Below are 24163 nucleotides of genomic sequence, written 5' to 3'. Positions count from 1 at the left end.
GCTGGGTCACAGCCACTAGCAAGACACCTAGGCCCAGTCATCTCTGGTCCATGTGTGACCTGGTATTGTTTAGTCCTGGAATATTCTTTTTTTGCGGGGCAGTTGGGGTAAGTGACTTGCCCAGGGTCACACAGCTAGTAAGTGTTAAGTGTCTGAGGTCGGATTTGAACTCAGGTCCTCCTGAATCCAGGGTCAGTGCTCTATCCACTGCGCCACCTAGCTGAGTCCTGGAATATTCTTAATGCAAATGTTTGGGTCCAAATTAATCATTGGCCCCCACAAAATGGAAGTACGGTCAAGGCATGTACTCCTTGGAGCTCAGCACTAGAAACCTAATGGTTTTGAGGAAATTGACATTAGAGCCGATGACTTTGTCAGTCCCTGTGAACTGTCCAGATGTCCTAGAAAAGGAGCACTTAAGGAAGCCGGAACGCCCTGTTAGCAGCTTCAGAGACTTCTTGTGGCTGTTGCCCAAGCAGCCCCTTAGGGCCCCCATAGCCCTTATGAAAAGTTGTCAACAGGCCTGGGGGTACAAGGAGGCCATTTCTGGAAACCGGGTCTGGAGATGTGACCTTGCACCAACTTTGGCCCCATGGCCTGGAATTGGAACTTCCAAAATTTTAGGAGATGAGACAGAAGTACTAAAAAAATGGAAGACTAGCTGAAAGAACTGGGGTTGTTTGCCCTGGAGAAGAGAAGCCTGTGGCTAAGACAGGGTTGCTTTCAGATATTGAAAGGATGTCATGTAGAAGGAGGGTTTAGCCTTATTTCTTGGCCCCAGGGGGCACAACCAAGATCCATAGGTCAAAGTTCAGAGAGGCAAATTTCAGCTCGAAGGGAAAGAAGCATTTTCTAACAATTAGACCTACATTTACCATGAGTAGAGCAAAATGCTTGAGGAGAGCATAACATTTCACAGAACCCAATTAGACATTGACAACTAAATAGCCCATGCTTGGGAACAAAAAAATTTGTATTAAGTGGAGATATTCAGCAGTGGCCTAATCATCTCATCTCCCAGCCCGAGAAGAGAGACATGGAACAAGGACTTTGTACCAGGGAAATTTTGAAAGTACACCGCCTCAGAATTCAGGACTTTTCTTGCTTGTCTTGCAAATTGATTCCCTGCGAGCTTGGTGAAGAGCCCATTTGTCTCCCCCAGATGGAAAGCACATTCAGCCTCTGTTCTTTTCTCTCTTGTTTTGCTTTTGCTTCAAGTTGGATACTACTTGTTCCATGATTGACCAAGAGCTTTAAGGTTTTTGGAAACACAGAGGGAGGGCAGCTAGGTTGTGCAGTGGATACAGCACTGACCTTGGATGCAGGAGGACCTGAGTTCAAATCCAACCTCAGACACTTGACATTTAACTAGCTGTGTGACCCTGGGTAAGCCCCTTAACCCTCATTGCCCTGCAAAAAAAAACCACAGAGGGAACAGAGCCTATGATGCCACAGAACTGGGGTCACCTCCTGCAGGAGAACCTTTCTCCCCATGTTTTAAAGTGGGGAATGTGCTTGCTTTCACTCTCTCTCCCCCCCATACCCTGATTTAATCGTGTGCAGGTTGCACCCCCTCCCTAATAGAATGCAAACCTCTTAAGGGCAAAGATTGTTGGCTTTTGTCTCCATGGCCCTGGCACCATTCTGCTTTGGGGGGCCTGAGGTGTGAATTTACTGGTATGGGAAAATCCTGGTATGGAAACTTCCTTCCCCCAGGTAGATCCCCAATTTGTCAGTAATTTCAAAGTCTTACAGAGTTTCCTAGGGCAGCAAGGCTTGAACTCCTGGGTTTTTTGACCTGTGGCCCTTATCCTAGTCTCTGTTAATCCCCTCCCTCAAAAGAATTCCCTTGTATATAGTGCAGTGTTAAACTTTAATCACTATTAAATCTATTTGTTTCTCTCAATATAAGATAAGCTCCCTGAGAGCAAGGACTGTTTGGCTTTTGTCTATGTTCCCCCCCATCCCTCAGCATAGTAATGAGTTCAGAGTAAGCCTTTAATAAATACCTGAGTAATTGGTTCCTGACTCCAAGGCCATCTCTATCCACTCTGCCTCTGCTGCCTCTGTAGAATTTAGTTGAATTTCCCCTTTTTAAGAGATAAATTCAGAAGAGGAAGGATCCGCTAAGGGTGGGACAGATGGGAGTTTGTCATTGGCTCCCCTTTGCTGGCTTGGATGGCTTCTTCCCACAGGAAACTGATGGCTGCTTTGGGAGAGGCAAGTCCAGTTTCCTGGGTACACAGGCTGAGCCCTGGGAGCTGGAGAGTTGGCGGAAGCATACCTCTGAGAATGTGGGGCTTGTGCTCTAAGGACATCAGCCTAAAGTTGGCCTGAAAGGAGCAGAACGTTGGCTTGGGGAGCCAACACAGCAATTCCAGAGGGCTTAGTGGACAAATGTCCCCTTACCAGGAGCAAGCTCATGACTTCTCTTTGTTGACCATCCCTGTGTCTTTTTGTTTCCCAGCAACTACTTGCCCCTTCTCTCTGACTTGGAGCCCACGTTGTCTGATGACCCCCAACAGTGTGGTAGAAAGAATGTTGGACTTGAAGCTAAAGGGTCTGGGTTCAAATCCCAGCTCTGCTATTTACTGCGTGGATGATGTTAGGCAAGGCTTGGCCTCTCTGGGCCTCAATCTCCCTCTCTAAAATTGAGACCCTCCCCCGGGTCCCTCCTAATTCTAAATCAATGGTCCCAAGACACATAGGCACACACTGGTTTTCTTTTTCTCCCTAAGATATAAAAGCTTCCATCAAGCCCAACACTGAGACTAAATCAGGAGAAAAATATCAGAGAGGAGTCCCCAGGATGACTCTGCCTCAGTTTTCTCACAGGCCTATCTTTCAACCATAATTGTACCCATTACTATCCCAGCAAGGTAAGGGTCCTTAATGTTTTTGGCTCCCTGGACCTGTTGGGCAGACAGAAGCCTAGAAACCTCTTCTCAGAACCGTGTTTTTCAGTGCGTAAAATAAAATGTCAGATCACCATGGAAATCAACTCTACTGAAATGCAATTATAAAAGAATTTGTTTTGTAAATTGTTTTTAGGGCCCCCAGGTTAAGAAGGCAATTCTGAACAGCCCTGCCTCAGAAGCAGCTCTGTTGATTGCGGGCTCTTCCTAAACATCATTGTCTGTTGGTGAGAGCCATCATCAAATCATTCTGCTAACTCCCCATTTCCATCCCATGCTTAGATATGTTCGATGTTAATGTGTTACGCTCCTCTCTGGATAAATTCATTCTAGAACCAGTAAATTTCTTTAGTCCTGTATTGACTCCTTTGCTCTAGGGTCATTTTATCAAGGGCGATACTGGTGTGACTAGCAGCTGGTAACCAGTACAGATTCATTCCATGCCTTTAACAAACGTTTATCGCCCGGCTGCTATGGGCTAGGCCTTAGGCCTTGTGCTAAGCAGAGACAAAGATGAAGTCTTTCAGCAAATGTCATGGGGAGGGCCTACTGTGTACAAGGCCCCTGTGTAGAAGACATGATCCTGCCCTTTGGGAAGCTCACAGCCCAGTTGGGGCCAAGGGGAGGAGGGGGAGGAGAAGGGAAGGGAGGCATGTACAAAAAATACTGAGAATACAAGACAGGATGTGGAAAGTATCACAGGCCAGGTTCACCCTGCTGTGCAAGGTCAGAGGGAGAGACCTCTCCCAGCTTGAAGGAAATCCAGGAAAGTTTTATGGGGAAGGTAGAAGAATTTGAGCTGGGACTTGAAGAATGGACAGAGCTGGGAAAGTAAGGGGGAGGGGAAGAAGAGGGAGATCAAATTATTGGCAGGGACCACAAGAGATTTGGGCAGCTCGGAAGGAAGGAAAGTAAAAGGACCCTGAAAATTCTCACTTCTTTTCCCAACTCTGAGAAGGCATTGAAGCAATAATTCATCTATCTAGTGCCTCAAGGCTTTACAAAGCCTGTTCTTCACAATAACCTCATAAAAGAAGTAGTAGAAGTAGCATTCTCCCCAGTTTATGGATGAGGACATTGAACCTCAGAGAGGGAAGTGACTTGCTCAAGGTCACACAGCTAGCATCAGAGCCAGTTTGGGAGAGCTGCATGGACTTGTGTGTAAGCTCAGAAACTGCTTGAGGGTAGAGGTGCTTCTAGGTTATTTTGGTATCCTTAGGGCCTGGTAAAGTGTAGATGCCTGGCACATACTAGATGCTTAATCAATGCACTGAACTGAAATGTCCCTTTCACAAGAGCCTCGGAAGTCCTTTGCAGAAACCAGATCTTTTCCAAGATATTGAAATTTGAAACCCACGTCTCCCAGCTCCAAGTTCAGTGTTCTTGCTATTATGGTGTAATTTATTGTTGAATATTAAGAAGAAAAAGAAGAACTGTTATTTACACTGGTTTTGAAAGTTTACAAAGAGTTTTACACCCATTATCTCTTCACAACAACCCCGTGAAAAAGGTACTATGACAGTTATATATGATTCCCATTTTACAGATGAGGAAATCAGGGCCCAAGGAAGGAGAAGCAACTTATTTTAATTCCAGGGTAGATGCCAGAGGGAGGATTGGAACCCAGGTCTTCCAGATCTCCAGCTCATCACTCTGCCATTATGTTGTCATCGTCATTGTTCTTAGTCCTTCGTTCTCAAAGAAGACCATGACAGATGTCATGACTTGCAGTGAATTGGATTGAAGTGAAGGAGGGCTGTGCAAGGTCAGCAACCTCACTCTCCCCTCCAGAGCCATCTGGGTCCAGTAGCAACATATACATCAGGACGACTGGAGATGGCCCTGGATTTTTGAGGCAATTGGGGTTAAGTGACTTGCCCAGGGTCACACAGCTAGTAAGTGTCTGAGGTGAGATTTAAACTCACTGCCTCCTGACTTCAGTGCTCTTAGCCATTATGTTAGTGGGCCTGACAAGCATTGCCTTAGCTGCACATTCCCAACAGTGTCCATATGATATGATGGACAGTTGTAGCAAAGAGGTCATGGGCCATAGATAAGACAAGCTGTATTGGGTTCAGAAAGAAGCCTAGTCGAAGGCCCCAAGACTGGGCCTCTGTCTCCTGCCTCGGACCATGTACTGGCTTTGCCCTCAGCTGCCGGTAAGGGAACTGTTATTTCTGCAGGTAGAATGACATCTTACCCCTCCAAGTCCCATGGGGCTGCTTCTGAAATGTCCCCGAGATCTTCTGAAAGTAAGGAGGGAAGGAAACAAACATTTATATAGCACCTGCTATGTGCTAGGCACTGTTTTAAGCACTTTTATAAATATCTCATTTGATCCTCATAACCACCTTTTGGGGGGGGTGGATAGGTGCTATTATTATTTGTATTTTGCAAATGAGGAAACTGAGGCATCAAGGCAAATGACTTGCCCAAAGTCACATGACTAGGAAGTGTCTGAGGCAAGATTTGAATTCAAGCCTTCCTGACTCCAAGGCCCAGCACTCTATCAATTTCTTTCCAGTGCCGCCTGACTCCATCCCATCTCCCAGATTTGAATTTTCTTTCTCTTTGTGAAAAAAAATTTTTATGACCAATTCAGATGTTTCTCCCTTTAAACACATTCCCAGCATAAGGCATGAAGCTATTATTTGGGGTTAGCCTGTCCTTTTCAAGCTGACTTCAGAACCAGAATGACCTAGGTTCAAATCCTCCCTTAGGCCATGGGATCCCAGACAAGTCACTTAAATTCTCAGTGCTATATGACACTCTCAAACACTAAATTGCAAAGGAGGTGCTGACCTGCATTGTTGAAGAGATTTTCCTCAATGGGAATTCCTATACCATTGAAATCACAAGTCCGTGGCAAAGAATTGAAAACTGAGGGGATGCCCATCAATTGGGGAATGGCTAAACAAATTGTTGTATTTGAATGGAATGGAAAACTATTGTTCTGTAAGAAATGATAAGCAGGGGGCAGCTAGGTGACGCAGTGGTTAGAGCACTGGCCCTGGATTCAGGAGGACCTGAGTACAAATATGGCCTCAGACACTTGACACTTACTAGCTGTGTGACCCTGGGCAAGTTACTTAACCCTCATTGTCCTGCAAAAAAAAAAAAAAGAAAAAGAAATGATAAACAGATGGATTTCAGAAAAACCTGGACTTACATGAATTGATGCAGAGTGAAATGAGCAGAACCAAGAGAACATTGTACACAGTATCAACAACATTGTGTGATGATCAACTCTGATAGACTTAACTCTTCTCAGCAATAAAATGATTCAAAACCATTGCAAAAGACTCATCAAGGAAAATGCTCTCCACATTCAGAAAAATAACTATGGAGTCTGAATGCATATTGAAGCATACTATTTTCACTTTTGTTGTAGCTTTTTGGTTATTGTTCTTGTTTATTCTTTCTTGTGGTTTTTTTCCCCTTTTGTTATGCTTCCTTACAACATGGCTAATGTGAAAATATGTTTAACATGATTGTAATGTATAACCTAAATCAGATTCTTTGCTGGCTTCAGGAGGGGGAGGGAAGGGAGGATGGGAGAAAAATTTGGAACTCAAAAAATATCTTTACGTGCCATTGGAAAAAAATTAAATTTTTTTTTAAAATATAAAAAAGAAATTGCAAGCCCAATCCCCATCATTAATATCTATTATACTGCCTTCTTCCCCATCCGTTTACCCCTTTCCTTTTTCACTTTTCCCTTCCCCTCCCTAGAAAGGGGAGACCATTTGATGAATTTTTTTGAAGTTTCTTCTCATTAGGAGGAAAAGCAAAGACTTAAGATGATGCTGTTTCTCTCAGTTGGAGAGTTAGTGTCAGGGCAGGGGGGAGGGAGGGGGTTATGTCGTTTCGCTGAACTTCTATTTTTCTATAAGAAAGGCCTGATCTAGGATTCCATCTCTTCATCACTGTTGGATGCATAGTATTTCCAATAGTCCTGTACTTTTCCATGGCTATTAAAAGCCATTTGGTGAAACCGTGCATTTATGCATGGCTGGCTTAGCCCTGCCTGTCTCCATGCAGCTCTAATAACCCCTAGTGCCCTATAACTTGACCTTCTTATATTCTGTTTTCTTTCTCGAATTTCCTCGGGTTTTATTCCAATCAAAGTCACTGCAGGAGAAAAAATACATATGTGTCTTTTGTCCCTGTCTTGTGGACAAAGTATAATCATGGATCACTACAGCTGGAGACTTGTAAAGGTCAGCTACTCCGGCGGCCCTCATTTTGTACCTAGGGAAACTGAGGTCCATCCACAGAGGGATCATTAAATACAGGGGGCCTCGGAGATTACCTAGTACAGTTCCCTCATTTGACTTTTTTTGTGCTTAGTAAATGTTTTTATTACTATTCTTATTAGCTCCAATTTGTTCATACACAGAGGTTTCGAGTTTATGAAACAAAGCATTTAGGGCTGAGAGGAGCTTTAGAGACCATCTCATCTAATCTCGATTTATTTTTTCAGTCCTAAATTCCGTTGCTACCTCTTTTTGTCGTAGCACCTTTGTTTCTCCATCTGCTTTCCTTTATAAAGAAGCACAAACCCAGTGGATACAGTGACTTCATCTAGGAGAGTATACAACATTCTGCACCCCTTGCCTCCCCCTCATTGCTACCAATAAGGAGGAAGGGGCTTTCTCATCTCTAGAGTGAATGATTAGCACGATTGTTCAGTATCGTCTTCTATACCGATTTCTTGGTTTGGCTGGCTTTGTTCAAGAGTTCTTTGTGTTTCTCTGGACTTCTTATATCCTTATCCTTTTTTTTTACAGCACCATCGTATTTCATTGTTCCAGCCATGTGCCACAATTTCTTTTGTCATTAGCCAATCAATGGGTATGACTCGAACTTCTCATTTTCCAAAAGAGAAAACTAAGGGCGCAGAAGATGAAGAGGAAGAGTCTGATCTAATGGAAATGACACTGAGGAGAAATTTCTGGGCTTCAGGTAGAATCAGGACTACCCAGGTGTCAGGCTAGAGCCCATTTTACCTCACTAGTTTATCCCCAAGAGACTTTCGTTGTGTAGCCCCAGTCCTTTGAGGATAGTTGTTTTTATTGACATGAGTAAAAGACACTCAGACCTATTTAAGGGACCCTACTGTGAATCCTTTTGGTCAAGTCAATCTTACAAATCGCTTCCCCTCTCTGTACCTCAGTTTTCTTATCTGTAAAATGAGGGGGTTGGCCCAGATGACATCTGAGATCCTTTCTAACTCCTGTTGTTTTTCCTTTTCCCCCAAATAGATGGACTTTTCTAAACTCGGGCTTTTGTATGTTGGATTTTCTTTTTCTTTTTTTTTTAAGTGAGACATTGGGGCTAAGTGACTTGCCCAGGGTCACACAGCCAGCAAGTGTCAAGTGTTTGAAGCCGGATTTGAACTCAGGTACTCCTGACTCCAGGGCCAGTGCTCCATCCACTGCGCCACCTAGCTGCCCCATATGTTGGATTTTCTAACCAAGGGGTCCCTCCGTAATCCAAACATCTTTGCAATCGCTGTTAATTTTCCTAAGTGAGGAACAGGAAAAAAGCATTCCAATCAGACCAGAGAGACCTGGCAAAACTTTTAATATGTTTCAAACCTTAATGAGGAAGAGAGAGAGGCAAGGGGCCAGAGAAAGGGGACAAAGGAGGAAAGGAAAGAGAGGGAGAGTAAGAGAGAGAACAAGAACAGTCATCCATGTTAGAGAGAGAGCCCAGGGCCCCTAGGTGTTGCAGTAATAAAAAAAAAAAAAAGAACATCTATTGAACAGATCAGTTTCAGCCTGGCAATTGATCACATCAACAGGGAGGAAGAAAAACCACACGCCCTCCTTGTTGAGCAGGCAGGTGAACACCCTCCATCCTGGCTTTTGGAGACTGGCTGGGAGCCTTGGCTGCGTTTGGGTTGAATGTTCACATTTTGTCAGGCCCATAAATCACTTTCACATTGAAAAACTTTAAATAAGATAATTTTCCCCGAATAATGGGCCAACATTCTCAGCATTTACCCTCCTGAAGACATTAAAGCAGCCTGCATCAGGTCTTCCTAGCCAAATCAATCACTTTGGATTTCGGCACTGGATAATTATTAGGTTCATATATTACAAGACACTAATACTTCGATTAAAAACAATGGAGGGTGAAATTGGCTGGGCTAAACTAGAAAGAGATAGGCCAGACAGTGAGGGGCAGCAGATGGACAACATAGCGCTATTCCCCTGAGACAGTAAGAAAAGAAAAGCAGAGGAAGGCCTCCCCTCCCCCCACTCTATGGAGGATTTATGGAAAAGGCATGGATGAGGAGGCACAGAGGGCTGGCTATCTGCACTGGTGGAAGGGGAGGGCATGGGGGACACAGCAGGGAGCTCACGGATTCTCCTGAGTACCAAAGTCATATCTAGTTCTTAAATGAGAAAACTGCTGTCTGGGGCAGGTGTCAAGGCTCTTATGAACAAACACCTGGGTGTTAGGCTAACTATATTAAATCAGGCTCTTACTGGCTATAATTCAATTAGAGTTGGATTATAGAATCATAGAATGTTAAACTTCATGGGCCAGTGGAGAGCATGTTGGATTTGGGATTGGGATTTAGGTTCTTGGCTCTGCTACTAGTTATATGATCCCTCTTTGGGCCTCAGTTTCCTCTTCTGTAAAATGAGGGAGTTGGACTAGATGACCTCTGAGGTCCCTTTTAGCTCTAAATCTACAGTCATTGTCATGTAAGAAGAAGTTCCCCAGCTACTCCTTCCAAGGCCCTGGTCCTCTTAGACTAAGTTCACTCTTTGGAGGGGCAGCTAGGTGCCACTGCAGTGGATAAAGCACTGTCCCTGGAGTCAAGAGGACCTGAGTTCAAATCTCACCTCAGACACTAGCCATGTGACCCTGGGCAAGTCACTTCATCCCAATTGCCTCAAACATCTCCAGTCATCCAGATGTGTATCTTGTCACTGAACCCAGACGGCTCTGGAGGAGAGAGTGAAGTTGGTGACCTGACACAGCTCTCCCTCACTTAGATCCAATTCAGCGAAACGTCATGACATCACCCAGATGTCATCCAGATGTCATGGTCCTTTTTGAAAAGAAAGGGAAAAAAATTAAAAAACAAAAACCAAAACAAAACAGTGGGGGCAGCTAGGTGGTGCAGTGGATAAAGCATTGGCCTTGGATTCAGGAGGACCTGAGTTCAAATCCAGCCTCAGACACTTGACACTTAACTAGCTGTGTGACCCTGGGCAAGTCACTTAACCCTCATTGCCCTGCAAAAAATTTAAAAAAAAAAAAAAAGAAAGAAAGGAAAAACAACAACAATAACTGGTGGGAGAGAGAGGAGGCTGAGATGAGCAATAGTCCCTGTCCTTGTGGAGTTTATGATCTAACTCCAATAGAAATTGATCCCCGAAGACTGTATGTTGACTTAGAAAACCACAAATGAACATTCTAGTTGTGTTTGACACCTGGTTGGTGAGTTCTACACAACAATAATTATTATAATACACAGTCTTAGAAGAGGTACAGAACATGATCCCATGTGAGGTCTCTGGGAAGGTAGAGAGTAGAAGAGGCTGAGGAAAATGTTTTACTTCAGATTTAAAATATGGGCCCGGATTCAACAGGTGACAAGAGGAAGACACGGGTGATAGAATGAGCAAAGAGCCGGAAGTGGGAGAGCTTAAAAAGAGTCATCTAGTTCAGCTAGAAGTAACTTTGAGGATGGAAGTAAAATGAGATGAGGCTGGAAAGGCAGTGTACCCCCAAGTTGTAGAAGACCTTGCATGCTAAGTAAAGACCATTGAACTTACCTCTAGGCGATGGCTTCTCTCAAAACACTATATCTGGAAAGCCCTGGCCATGAATAATGTCACACCCTCATGTGTGGTTGCCTCTTCCGCAACTTCCTTGTCAATGCTTATACCTTTTCCCTGCTCCCTAGCCACCTGATCCCTAACCCCCAGTTCTGGTACTATGAACACATGGTCAAATCAACTCTGACATTGTTCCTGGATCGGGTATGTCAATCTACTACCCTTTAGTCACACTCGCCATTCCTGTATTCCTGTAATTTTCCTGACCAAAGTACTCCTCCTGGGCCACCACTCTCCTATGTGTTTCCCCCTATTAGGATGGGCTCCTTAAAGACTGGAACTATCTTTGATTCTTTATTTGTTTTTTTTTGGGGGGGGGGTTTGCGGGACTCTTTATTTTTTTTTTTATTTATTTTATTTATATTCCCAGCATTTAGTACAATGCTTGGCCTGTAGCAGCTGCTTTCAGATACTTTTTCATTCTTTCATTAGAGAATAAAGACTTTGAAGCAGAGAAGGGACACAAGTATCTCCATATAAGAAAGATTTCTGGCAGTCCTGGGGGCCTCAGTTTCCCCCTCTGTAAAGAGTTAGCAGCTCACCCATTTGAAGACTTGGGGATGCTATAAATAAGGTCATTCTCATTGGAGACACTGATGCCCTGGGGTATCTGCATTGTGTTCACAATGTAATTCATAGGTTCTCAATTAGTAACTTGGAACATTTTGCCAAAAATGATGTCATATAATGGAAGTGAGCATCATTTATTTGCCTTCATTAATTTCCCAGGGTTTCAAATCTGTGGAACTTGATCTTTAAAAAATTATCTGCTAAACTTGGAAGAACATTCATTCTTTATCCCCAAGTCCACTCACCCAAGTTGGAGAAGAGAGATCTTGCCTTGTCAATTAATAACCAGCCAACTGGGGAGGAGAGGGCTGCTTCTCTCCCCAAGGACACTCTTAGGGACATGAAGGAGAAGTCGAAAAGATCACAGAAGACAAAGGTGGTATCATCACAATGCTGAGACACAAAGGGTTTGTTTGTGGCATAAACACCTCACTGTGTTGGGATGTAAGAGATGCCAAGGAGCCCAGCTGAGTCACTTGGCAGTCAATCAATCTCCCTGCCTGGGAGTTAAAGACTTCAAGTAAGTCTTAAGTTTAAGAGAGAGAACTAACTAGACCTCTGGCCATCCCTAAGATAATTGGTTGTGACCTTTCATCCCCATCCAACCCTTTCACTTTACAGATATGGAAACTGAAGCCCAGAGAAGGAAAGTGACTTGCCCAAGGGCATTCAGGTATTATGTGTTAGAGGCCGAATTTGAACCCAGGTCCTATGATTGATGAGCCAGTACACTTTTCCAACATACCACACAGTTTAACAAATTATGGCAGGGCAACTGGAGCTCTGCTCTTTGACCCTGCCATCCAGAGGCAACATTTCCCCCATGCCCTTCAATCCCAGAGTTCCATTGCTCTAGTATTTTTTTCCTAGGATGCAACTTGCCAGGGATTATGGGGTCTTTTGACTGTGCTACAGGGGCATGAACTGGACTCTCTGCTCTGCTCAGCATTTGAGAGCTTACACTGGAGTCAGAGACCAATGGCATCTCTGCCAGTGTAAATTGACCTCCCCTCTGTTTCCCCCTACTCCCACCCAACCCCCAACAGAATTTGCCCCAGGCATGAGAATTCCTCTGCATTTCCTAAAACATGGTGCTGATCTGTGATAGAGACCTGTTGATTCTCAAATCTGAAATGATAGCGATTGTATTGAGTCAAGTGGTATGCTGGGAAATATTTAACAACAAGCTCCCCAAACACCTTTAAGATGAATTGGCATCATTAACATTTTCTCCATCACTTTTATATTAAGTCTAGACAATCAACAAAACAATAAATCAAGCCCTGATTTGTAGTATTTCTTGATTTCCAAGGTGTAAATGCTCACCCTGAATATTTATCATTGGGCTCTTGGAGCCTGGTTTCATCCATTTCAAGTGAATTTGAAGACCTATTAAGTGTTTCCTGTGCACAATGAAGCACTTCTGCATTTTGTCGCTGGGACGATATCTAGGAAGTTTACATTACTAAGGTTCAAGGTGAAAAGAATGTTGCCTTTGGAGTCAGAATTGAATTGCCTTGGAGTCAGGGTTGAATGTCAATTCTGCCACCTGTGTGGCCTTGCTGAAGTCACTCGATTTCTCTGGGCCTCATTTTTCTTTCTAAAATGAGGGGGTCGTTGAATCATGTCCCTTCCAGTTTTAATCCTATGATCCCAATAATTTGGGGGCATATGGAATATATACGTAGTGGTCAGGGGGGCTTCTAGCTGGGACACCCAGGTCCTCAAATGGGGCTTGTCTAATCCGAGCCATATCTCAAAAAGAAATCCTCCAACACACTTGCTGAATGGTCATCCAGCCTTTGCTGAAAGATCTCCAGTGTGAGGGAACTTGCTCCACTTTGGGATACCTCTAGGTCTTAGAAAGTTCCAGATCCCATTCTCAATAACTCTAGAATGCATATGATAGTTGGGAATCAGTCTACCAAGGCACATTCATCGCTTGGGGATATTCAGTTACAAAATGCTCCCTAAAGAAAGAAAAAGAAAAAGCAAGTCAAATAGCTGGAGGAAGACTGACTGTGGTGGGCTGGGCCAATAGAATAAAAAAGGACAGTACTACCAACAGTTAATTTAGAACTTTAGCTCTATACCAATTAAGTTACCAAAGAAGTACTTTATAGAGGCAGACAAAAGGATAACAAAATTCATTCAGAACGAAAGACCTAGAATATCAAGAGAAATAACAGAAAAATAGGAATGGAGGGGAATAGGACTTCCAGACTTCCAGCTATGTTATAAAGCAGCTATCATCAAAACCATTTGTTTTTGGCTAAAAAACACAAATAGATCAATGGAACAGACTAGATAAGGAAAAATCCGAAATAATTGAACTTAACTCGGTACTTGATAAACCCCAAAACATAAATCACCTAGGAAAGAACTCTTTTTGATTAAAAAAAAAAACTTCTGGGAAAACTGGAAAGCAGTCTGGCAGAAATTAGGTATTAGCAAACATTCTTTACCATATTCCTGAATATATTCAAAATGAATATACAACCTTAATAGTAAAAGATCATAGGGGGGGGTGCAGCTAGGTGGCACAGTGGATAAAGCACCGGCCCCGGATTCAGGAGTACCTGAGTTCAAATCCGGCCTCAGACACTTGACAGTTACTAGCTGTGTGACTCTGGGCAAGTCGCTTAACTCCCATTGCCCCCCCCCCAAAATCATACCGGGGCTGCTAGGTGGAGCAGTGGGTAAAGCACTGGCCCTGAATTCAAGAGGATCTGAGTTAAAATCCGGCCTAAGACACTTGACAGTTACTAGCTGTGTGACCCTGGGCAAGTCACTTAACCCCAATTGCCTTACCAAAAAAAAAAAAAGATCATACCTTTAAAAAGAAAAAGAAAAAGAGGAACAGATCCGATACCTTTCACAGTTGTGGGTAGGGGACGATTTTTTTTGCAGGGCAATGAGGATTAAGTGACTTGCCTAGGGTCACAAAGCTAGTAGGTGTCAAGTGTCTGATGCCGGATTTGAACTCAAGTCCTCTTGAATCCAGGGCCAGTGCTTTATCCACTGCACCACCTAGCTGCCCCCTAGGGGATGAATTTTTAACCAAAGAAGGGATAAAGGAAATTAGAAATTTTTTAAAAAGAATTTTGGTTACATGAAATGGAAAAATTTACACAAATAAAATTTGTGTATCTAACATAAAGGAAGTAGGAGATTAGGAAAAAAGTCTTTGTATGAAATATCTTTGATAAACATTTAATATCCATGATATATAGACAACTAATAGAAATATATAAGATGAAAAGCCATTTCCCAGCAAATAAGTTGTCAAAGAATATGAATGGAACTTCTCAACAATTGCAGACGATTAACAATCACGAAAGAAAACTCCAAATGATTAATAAAAGGAGAAATACAAATGAAAATAACCTTGAGGTTTCACCTCACACCCAGCAAATTGGCAAAGATGTCACTAGTCACTTTGAAGGGGTTGTGAAAAGACAGACACACTGATGCATTGTTGGTAGGACTATAGATAAGTACAAGAATACTGGAAAGCAATTTGTATTATGCAAACAAAATGGCTAAAAACATCTATAGCCTTTGACACAGAGATTCTACTGCTAGGTATGTTCCCCAGAGGAGGTCATTGACAAAAAGAAACTGGTTCTATAGACACCAAAAATATTTATAGTAGCACTTTTGTGGCAGCAAAAATGCTGGAAACAAATCAGATACCTATTGATTGGGGAAGGACTAAACAAATTGCAATATGTGACTAATGAAATCTTATTGGTGTGTTTTAAGAAATGACAGATGTCCTGAATATCGAGAAGTATGGGAAAATACATAAACTGATACAGAGACAAGCAAAACACCATACACAATAACTAAAACAATGTAAGTGGAAAGAACAACCACAGAACAATTGGAAATGAATTTTGTGAAATTATGAAGAACAAGCTTGACTCCCAAAGATCCATTTTGAAGAAGTGGGGTTCCACATGTGTGCAGCACTGCATAGAACATCAGATTTTTCCAATGTGTTTATTGGTTTTGCTGATTTTTTTCTTTTCTCTTTAAAAGAAAAAAGCTTTGTTATGAGAAGGAAAGCAGAAAGCTGGGAAACAATTTTTACAGCCAATGTTTCTGATAAAGGCCTCATTTCTAAAATATATAGAGAACTCAATCAAATATAGAATAATACAAGTCATTCCCCAATTGAGAAATGTTCAAAGGTTATGAACAGGCAGTTTTCAGATGAAGAAATTAAAACTACAGTCATATGAAAAAATGTTCTCAATCACTACTGATTAGAGAAATGCAAATTAAAACTACTCTGAGGGGGGGCAGCTAGGTGGCGCAGTGGATAAAGCACAGGCCCTGGATTCAGGAGTACCTGAGTTCAAATCTGGCCTCAGACACTTGACACTTACTAGCTGTGTGACCCTGGGCAAGTCACTTAACCCCCATTGCCCTGCAAAAACAAAACAAAACAAAACTACTCTGAGGTACCACCTCACACCTATCCAGTTGGCTAATATGACAAAAAAAGGAAAATGATAAATGTTGGAGAAGATGTGGAAAAATTGAAACACTAATACATCGTTGGTGGAGTTGCGAACTGATCCAACCATTGTGGAGAGCAATTTGGAACCATGCCCAAAAGACTATAAAACTACATACCCTTTGACCCAGCAATACAGTCTATAGCCCAAAGAGATCATAAAAAGGAAAAAGGACCCACATGGACAAAAATATTTATAGCTGTTCTTTTTGTGGTGGCAAAGAATTGGAAATTGAAGGGATGCCCATCAATTGGGGAATGGCTGAACAAGTTGTGGTATATGTATGTAATGGAATACTGTTGTGCTATAAGAAATGACGAGCAGGCAGATTTCAGAAAAAAACCTGGAAAGATTTACATGAATTGATGCAGAGTAAAATGAGCAGAACCAAGAGGACATTGTACACAATATCAACAACATTGTGTAATGATCAACTCTGATAGACTTAACTCTTCTCAACAATACAATGATCCAAGACATTGCCAAAAGACTCATAGTGGAAAATGTTCTCCGCATTCAGAAAAAGAACTATGGAGTCTGAATGCAGATTAAAGCATACTATTTTCACTTTTTTGTTATGGTTATTGTTTATTCTTTCTTGCTTTTTTTCCCCTTTTGTTCTGATTCTCCTCTCACAACGTGACTAATGTGGAAATATGTTTAATGTGATTGTAATATATAACCTCTATCAGATTGTTTGCTGGCTTCAAGAGGGGGGGAGGGAATGGAGAGTGAGAGAAAAATTTGGAACTCAAAATCTTACCAATATGAATGTTGAAAACTATCTTTACATGTAATTGGAAAAAATAAAATACTATTTTAAATTTTAAAAAAAGAAATGGCTCAGGGAGGAGGAAGAGGAAGAAGAAGAAGAGAGGAGGAGGAGAGCTTAAGGGGAATTAGAGGTATAGTTTGTTTTAAAGATAGCAGCAAAAATCTATTTTTTAAAGGAAAAGTTATTCCTAAAATGAAGCCTCCATCTGTTTCTATGTTCTCATGCTGTTGGGAAAATGTTTGAACTCCATTTCCCTTATCTGTAAAATGGGAATAAACAACTTCACAGTACTTGCCTTATAAGGTTGTTGAAGTGAAAGTACTTTGCAAACCTTAAATCAACAGGAGGCAGGCTGTTAGGTCAGCGTGGCAGTTTGGGTTCAGGATTGGAATGAAATAAGATACTTGTAGACAATGGAACACTTAACAAAATCAAGTTTACTTAGTCCCAACATGGAAAGGATACTGGACAAAGATAGAGCATTGATTCAGACAGGCACAGCTTCCTTGACTCTGTGTTGCCCTTGCTGGTCCAGAAGTCTGAAGCAGGAGCTCCTGATCCCTCCTGCACTTATTTTTATACTTACACCTCCAGGGAGCTACATTATTTGTCCTTTGGGACAATTAAGTCTCAAGAATGGCTTCGGTACGTTTTAAGGAAAAACTAGCCTAGCCTACATAGGCCAGGGCTTAAGAAATATATGGCTTCTTTTACATAGTTGCACATGTATAACCTATATCTGGTTGCTTGGCGCCTCCAAGAAGGGGGAGGGAGGGAGGGAGGGAATGAGAGAGGGATAGAATTTGGAACTCACAACTTCAAATGAATGAATGAGTGAATGAATGAATAAATGAATAAATAAATAAGTAAATAAATAATTTTTTAAAAGAAAGCTATGGCTTCTACCATAAGCCATTTAGGAGTGACTATAGTAGAGTGGAAAGAGTGCTTGGACTTAGGGTCAGAGGAGCTGGGCTCATCTGCCATATCAGATACTTTGTGTCACCTTGGGCAAGTCACTTCCCCTCACTGGGCCTCAGTTTCCTCACCTGTTAAATGAGAAGGTTGGACAAGATGGTCTCTGAGGTCCCTTCCAGCTCCAGATCTCATGTTTAGGAATGTCAAAGGAGGGAAATCTCTTCTGACTTCCCACCCCAATTTGATTTTTACATTTTATAGCCAAGCATTAAAGGTTATCAAGGACTGCTCCTATGTCTAGACTCAAGAAGTAAGAGCATGGTACTCAGGAAACTGGTCCTCCCTAAGGTCCTGCAAGACCTGGAATGGGCCAGTTGGCTTTGTTCTGTCCCCTGGCTATTGAGGACACCCTAGATTTCAACCACCTCTCTCTCTCTCTCTCTCCTTTTTTTTTTTGCGGGGCAATGAGGGTTAAGTGACTTGCCCAGGGTCACTTAGCTAGTAAGTGTCAAGTGTCTGAGGCTGGATTTGAACTCAGGTCCTCCTGAATCCAGGGCCGGTGCTTTATCCACTGCACCACCTAGCTGCGAACCACCTCTTTTAAAAATGAGATGAGGAGGGGTGGTTCACCACAAAACTGTCCGCCCTGGAGGCAATTCCTGACAGAAACAATCCATCCACCCAAACAAATAGCCTAATAGCTATTTTTAAATGATTTCTTATTTATTTAGGTTTTTTTTAATTATTACTGCCCTCTTCCACCAAGGCTAGACTAGTCCCTACTACTTTGGAAAACTATTATGGAAGAAAACTTAAAGCCTTCAGAGAACAGCTTCCGGCCTTCAGAAAGAGAGGAAAGGAAGAAGTTGTTGAGTATTTCTACCCTCCCACAAATTAATTCAATCAGATTTTTTTCCTTCCAGAAGCCCCAGAAAGAATTGGGGAAGGAGGGAGTGGGGTGGGGGGGCAGCTATAGGTAATTCTAGGGCATGGAGCACTTTGAGAGACAGGGCAAGTGTGCTTGGAGCCAGGCCAGCAAATGTTAGGCCTGTAATTGGAGAAGGCTAGAAGAGATGTGGGGAAACAGGTGTACTGTTCATGGCTCTCAGGCGTGAATCTTCAATTCTCTCTCAAGATCATTCTGTTAGCAGTTAGAGCCTCGAGTCATGATAACTGACCAATGGCCTCCTCTCCTCCACCAGAGCTTTGCTTACAAGAGCAGGGTGGGAAGAGGGGGAGACAGAAGCTCCTGGCAGACTAGGCCTTTTAAAGTCAAGTGTCTGTTCTAGGTGGAAAAACTTGACAGTGCCCCTGGACACTCTCCTCCCAAAACAAACCAGGAGAAACAGAAGCCCATGATTCAGAAAGTCTGTATTTGATAGAATTTGCCCTTCAAAGCTTTTCATCATAGGCAGTTCTGTGCTGAAATGTGCTTAGGGCAGGAGGGGGTGCTACCATATCCCATGCCCCAGCCCTTTGCACTAGCTCAAATGCCCAGCATGCCCACCTGATGCTAAGGGCTACCCTCCCCAGCACTCACCCCATGTTTACTCATCAAGGCACACGCACACCTGCACTGACTCACTCTTCAAACCACTCCCAATTGGCCACTCGTTGAAAACTCTTGCTCCAAACAGCCTTCCTCACTCCCCAAATCCCAGTCAGACGCACGAACTCTACATCCACATATGCCTCTCCTTCCATCTCGCTGGCTTCCAGCTCCCCTACCATTTCCCAAATCACCACCCACCATTTACCAGCCCTGAGGCTGCTCCCTGCTGTTCCCAAATGCAGGACCCACACCTGCCAACACAGGCTGCCTCCTGCTGCAGCTCTGGCCACAATGGCAGCTGGGTAAGGAAACCTACAGAAACTGGGACCTCTAAGTCTCCTTTCTCTATCCCACCCCCAGAACCAGGGTTCTGAGCTCCAGACTGTCAAGAGCAGGCTAAGGGGCCAATGTCTTACTACTTCTACCAGATCCCCCAAAGTAAAGAAAAAGCAGGAGGTGTGATTGGACTGTAAATTAGTGTTAAGCAGCCCTCCAAGAGGAACTGGGGGGGGGTGTCCTTAGGAAGAATAGGCACTGGGAATAGCTTTGAAGAATGGCCATTATTGGAGAGGTGGCCCAACAACCCAAAGCCAGCTGCAATTGCACACCAGTAAGCAGGAGACTGTTTTGTTGCCCCAAGAGACATGCAGGGAGGCTAAATTCCACCCCCTCCCTAAGGAAAGGGGCAGGCAGGAGGATTGCCGAAAGGGTGGGGTGCTTTGATATTTGTCATTGGGGAAGGCCTGTAGAAAAGCCTGATGATGAATCAAATATACAGGGAGGCCTTTAAGAAGGAGAGGTAGTAAAAAAAAATGTAAAAATGTTTAAAAAGAAATATAAATAAATAAATTTAAAAAGAAAATAAGGAGAGGTAGTAAAAAAAATTTAAACTAAAATAAACAAATTAAAATAAATAAATGAATGAAGAGCAAATGACCAAATAAATGAATGAATGAATGAATAAACAAATAGACAGATAAATAAATGGATGAATAGATAAATAAATGAAATTTTTTTTAAAAGGAGAGGTAGTAATTTTTGCCAGTGGATTATTAGGCTGGCCAAAATCCTGGTGTCTTTTTTTTATAGGGTGGGGGAGTAGGGGGATAACAGGTATTGAGATTTCTGCTAAATGAAGCTCACACCTGGAGAGCTCTCCAGGGCTCAGGAAGAAGTGGCTTCATTGTCTGGGTCTCCCAGGGAATTTTCCCCTCTGATTGCCCTGGTATGCTGACCCATAGGGAGAGAGCAGAGCAGTATTCACTTGGCCCCCTCTTCCCAATCTCCTCTACTGGGGCTGTAATTGACTCCTTTCCCAGTGATAGGGGGTCAGTTTTTCAGGACACAGACCAAAGTGCCCTTCTGATTGGGTAGTTTGTATGGGTTTGGAGTCAGAAGGGGCCTCATTCCACCCCCTGTGTTATATAGATAGGAATCTGATCCCCTGCAACAAGGGGAAGTAACTTGGTCAAGGTCACAGAGCTAGTGTATCTTAGAGGCAAGATTTTGAGCCAGGTCCCAATTCCAAATCCAGTGCTCTCTCTACCATGCAGACTGCCTCCTGAGATTGTACCCCGTCACCTTCAAAAGCCCAAGATATGAGGAGGAAGAGGGAGGATGCTAGAGCACAACTTCACCTAACTCAAAACTTGTCCTAACCTTGCTTGGTGTCCAGGAAAGGAAGGAAAAGCCTCCTTCTTCCTCCTCCCCTTTCCTTCTGCACCTCAGGAGGGGCTCATGGAGCACTAGACTCAGAGGGACATGAGTGTTTGCATCTTGGTGCCACTGTCTTGTGACTTTCCCTTCCTGGTCCTCAGGCTCAACTTCTTCCTTTGTGAAATGGGGCAAGCAGTACTCAGACCCGCTCCTTCTCTCCCTCCCTCACAGGCATGTGATGGGGAGAAAATGTTGCAGCTCTTGAAGGTCTTACTTCACATCTAGAGAACAGGAACAGCAATGCTTAAGCACCTGACTGGCCTGTTGTTTTGAGAACCGGTGATAGCTACCATAGGCCATAAGGTTTGCAAAACACTTTACATAGATTATCTCATCTGAACCTCACAGTGACCCTGGGAGGTAGGTGCTAGCATTATTTCCACTTTAATCCTATTTCTGAGGAAACTGGGTAAATGGAGGTAAAGGGACTTGCCCAAGGTCACACAGCTAGCATAACTTAAACTCGGGTCTTCCTAACCGTAAGAACAGGATTCCATCTACTGTGGTACCGAAATGCCTATCAGAATCACATGGGACTGTGCTTTGGGAAAGCTCTTTGTGGACTTCTACAGAGGCAATAATAACTCCTGGTATTTAGAGAGAGCCTTAAGTCTTTACAAAGTACATGATTTCATTTGACCCTCCTAACAGCCTAGTGAGATTGTATTATGACTACATAATTATGGGCTCTTATCATGCCTGTTTAACAGATGAAGAAACTGAGGCCCAGAGAAATAAGCCCCCTGCAAAGATCTCTGTATCCAGGGGATCAGTTTCCTGTCTTCATGGTTGCCACCCTATACTTTGATCTCTGTTCCTCATTGGGTTTCTCGGATTAGAGTTGCTAGAGTGACTGGACTGCAGCTGACGTCTGTACTGGCTAATTTGTCATACTTTCCACACGTTCCTGACACCTTTCTCACCTCCTGTGATGGCTTCTCATCTTTCCTCGAGCCTCCTGCAAGCTTTTTATTAAATATGTCCTGTTGACCCCTCAAGTTACAGAGAGGCCCCGCTGTTCTAATATCCCTGCCCTCGGTGTTCATTTCCTGCACACACTCAGAGCTGGACGTCACTTGTCAATTTCCTTGCCACCTGTGGAGGTCCTCCTGCCATAACTTTTGCTATAGGAACTGGGAAACTGGGAAAATGCACCCAAGATGGAAACTTGGTATGTCCTTTGAAGGTTAGATGCCAGGGGCTTGTACTTGGAAGGCCCCACTGCCAAGGGGAGAGAGGTACAACCACCAGAAATAGAACAAAAACATCCATGTGCCCCCTAATGAGACAATTAAATGTGCTGGAATTAAGCATCACTGCCATTTGTCAGTAGCCTCCCTACCATGCATGTGCAAGGATTCCTGGGCCATAGTTACCTGGGTTGCAGTTGGCTTTCTGAAACTCAGGTAGGAGAAATCATTCCTGATCACCTTCAGTGGTTCCCCATTGACTACAGGATGAGATGTAAATGATTTAGCCTGGTAATTCACAACCAGCCAGCCACAGTCACGCCTTCTGACTCTGTTCCATGGTGCTTCTTCAAAGTACAGCTTGGTAAATCCACTGTTGGTGGAGTTGTGAAAAGATCCAACCACTCTGGAAAGCAATTTGGAACCATGCCCAAAGGGCTATAGAACTGTGCACACCCTTTGATCCAGCAATACCACTGCTGGATTTATATCCCAAAGACATCCCCCAAAAGAGAAAAAGACCTATTGTACAAAAATATTTCTAGCAGCTCTTTTTGTGGTGGCTAAGAAGTGGAAATAAAAGGAATTCCCATCAACTGGGAAATGGCCGGTTGTGGTATATGATTGTAATGGAATGTTATTGTGCTATAAGAAATGACAAGCAAGATGATTTCAGAAAGGCCCGGAAAGACTTGTATGAACTGATGTATAGTAAAGTGAGCAGAACGTTGTGCACAGACAGAGACAGCAATATTGTTTGATGAAGAATTGTAAATGACTTGACTATTCTCAACAATACAATGATCCAAGACATTCCCAAAGGACTAATGATGAAGCATACTATCTACCTCCAAAGAAAGAACTGATATCGATTGAACACAGACTGAAGCATGCTATTTTTTGCTTTCTTTCATTTCTTTTATTCATTTTCTTCTCCAAAATGACTAATATGGTCATGTTTTACATAATTGCACATGTATAACCCACATCTGATTGCTTACCAGCCTCAGGGAGGAGGGGGAGGGGAGGGAGGGAAGGAGGGATAAAACTTGGAACTCGAAACTGTAAATAAAAATGTTTATTATTTTAAAAAACCAAAGTCCAGCTTGGATACAACTTCTTACACGAAGACATTTCCAATCCTCCTCACTTACTAGCACTCTCTCCCTCTTGAAATTACTCTTTCTTATCATATAATTATCTCTCTTTTTGACAGCTAGAAGTGTTTATTTTTGTTATTATTACAAGCTTTGTCATTGACTTTGGAATTCACTTGAAAGGCAAATGATGATATATACTTATCAACTCCTACCAGTTGCATTTTAAATAGAAACTTTTAGAATCTTCAGGAAGACTGAAGGGAGGGTGTTTATTTCCTAGAGTAAAGTCAACAAGTTAGACTTTGATTAAGTGAACGATATGATACTTACTTCTGAAAGTATTTGGAAAACATTAGTATCCTACCATCATGGCATAGCACGTCCTCATATCAGATGGTGAGCTGTTGTTGGACGTTGTCTATTCTTGCACTTGTATTTGTATCCCCCAACCTGTCATGGTGACTGGCATGAATGTGCCATACAGTGTATTAAGGACTAGAGATACAAATACCCTTAAGCCCTCAAGGAGCTTACATTTTAATAGAGGAAGACAATACATATAGTAGAGAGTTGACCACAGAGGAATGTTTTGGACCAGGAATTCAGAAGGCTGCTGATTGGAGGGATAGGGCAATTAACTGACATATCAATTCCGGGAATGATCGTATTGATTATAAATGAGAGTTTATTATTGGAACATAGTAGGCTTTTATTCAGTGCTTATTATTATTTGATTAAAAATACATTTATAAAAGGAATCAAATCATTTGCCCAAAATAGCCAGAGTTAAAGAAACATTTCTAGATCTTGTATTTTACTTTTTGACATTATGTATAAAATAAATTGACATCTTGTAGTTTTGAAGTTAGGCATGGTATAAATAATGAGAATCCATGAATGGTTCACATTGTAATTATTACAGTTTGACAAGGGTTAGAGGGATGAACGTCTTTGTTTATCTGCATTATTACTTTAAAACTTGCCTTTCAGAAAGTAGGAAAAGCTAGCTATTTAAATGAAAATGTGGTACATATTTACT

General features: G+C 42.6%; 1 pseudogene; it reads right to left on the bottom strand.

Moving 5' to 3' along the window:
- Positions 1-416: 416 nt before the first annotated feature.
- LOC122733970 overlaps positions 417-24163 on the bottom strand; it is a 198841-nt pseudogene continuing 175094 nt past the window's right edge.

Source organism: Dromiciops gliroides, chromosome X (assembly GCF_019393635.1).
Source record: "Dromiciops gliroides isolate mDroGli1 chromosome X, mDroGli1.pri, whole genome shotgun sequence".
In the NCBI taxonomy this organism is placed as follows: domain Eukaryota; kingdom Metazoa; phylum Chordata; class Mammalia; order Microbiotheria; family Microbiotheriidae; genus Dromiciops; species Dromiciops gliroides.
Note: the sequence above shows the minus strand (reverse complement) of the source record. Positions and strands in the feature narration are given on the sequence as shown.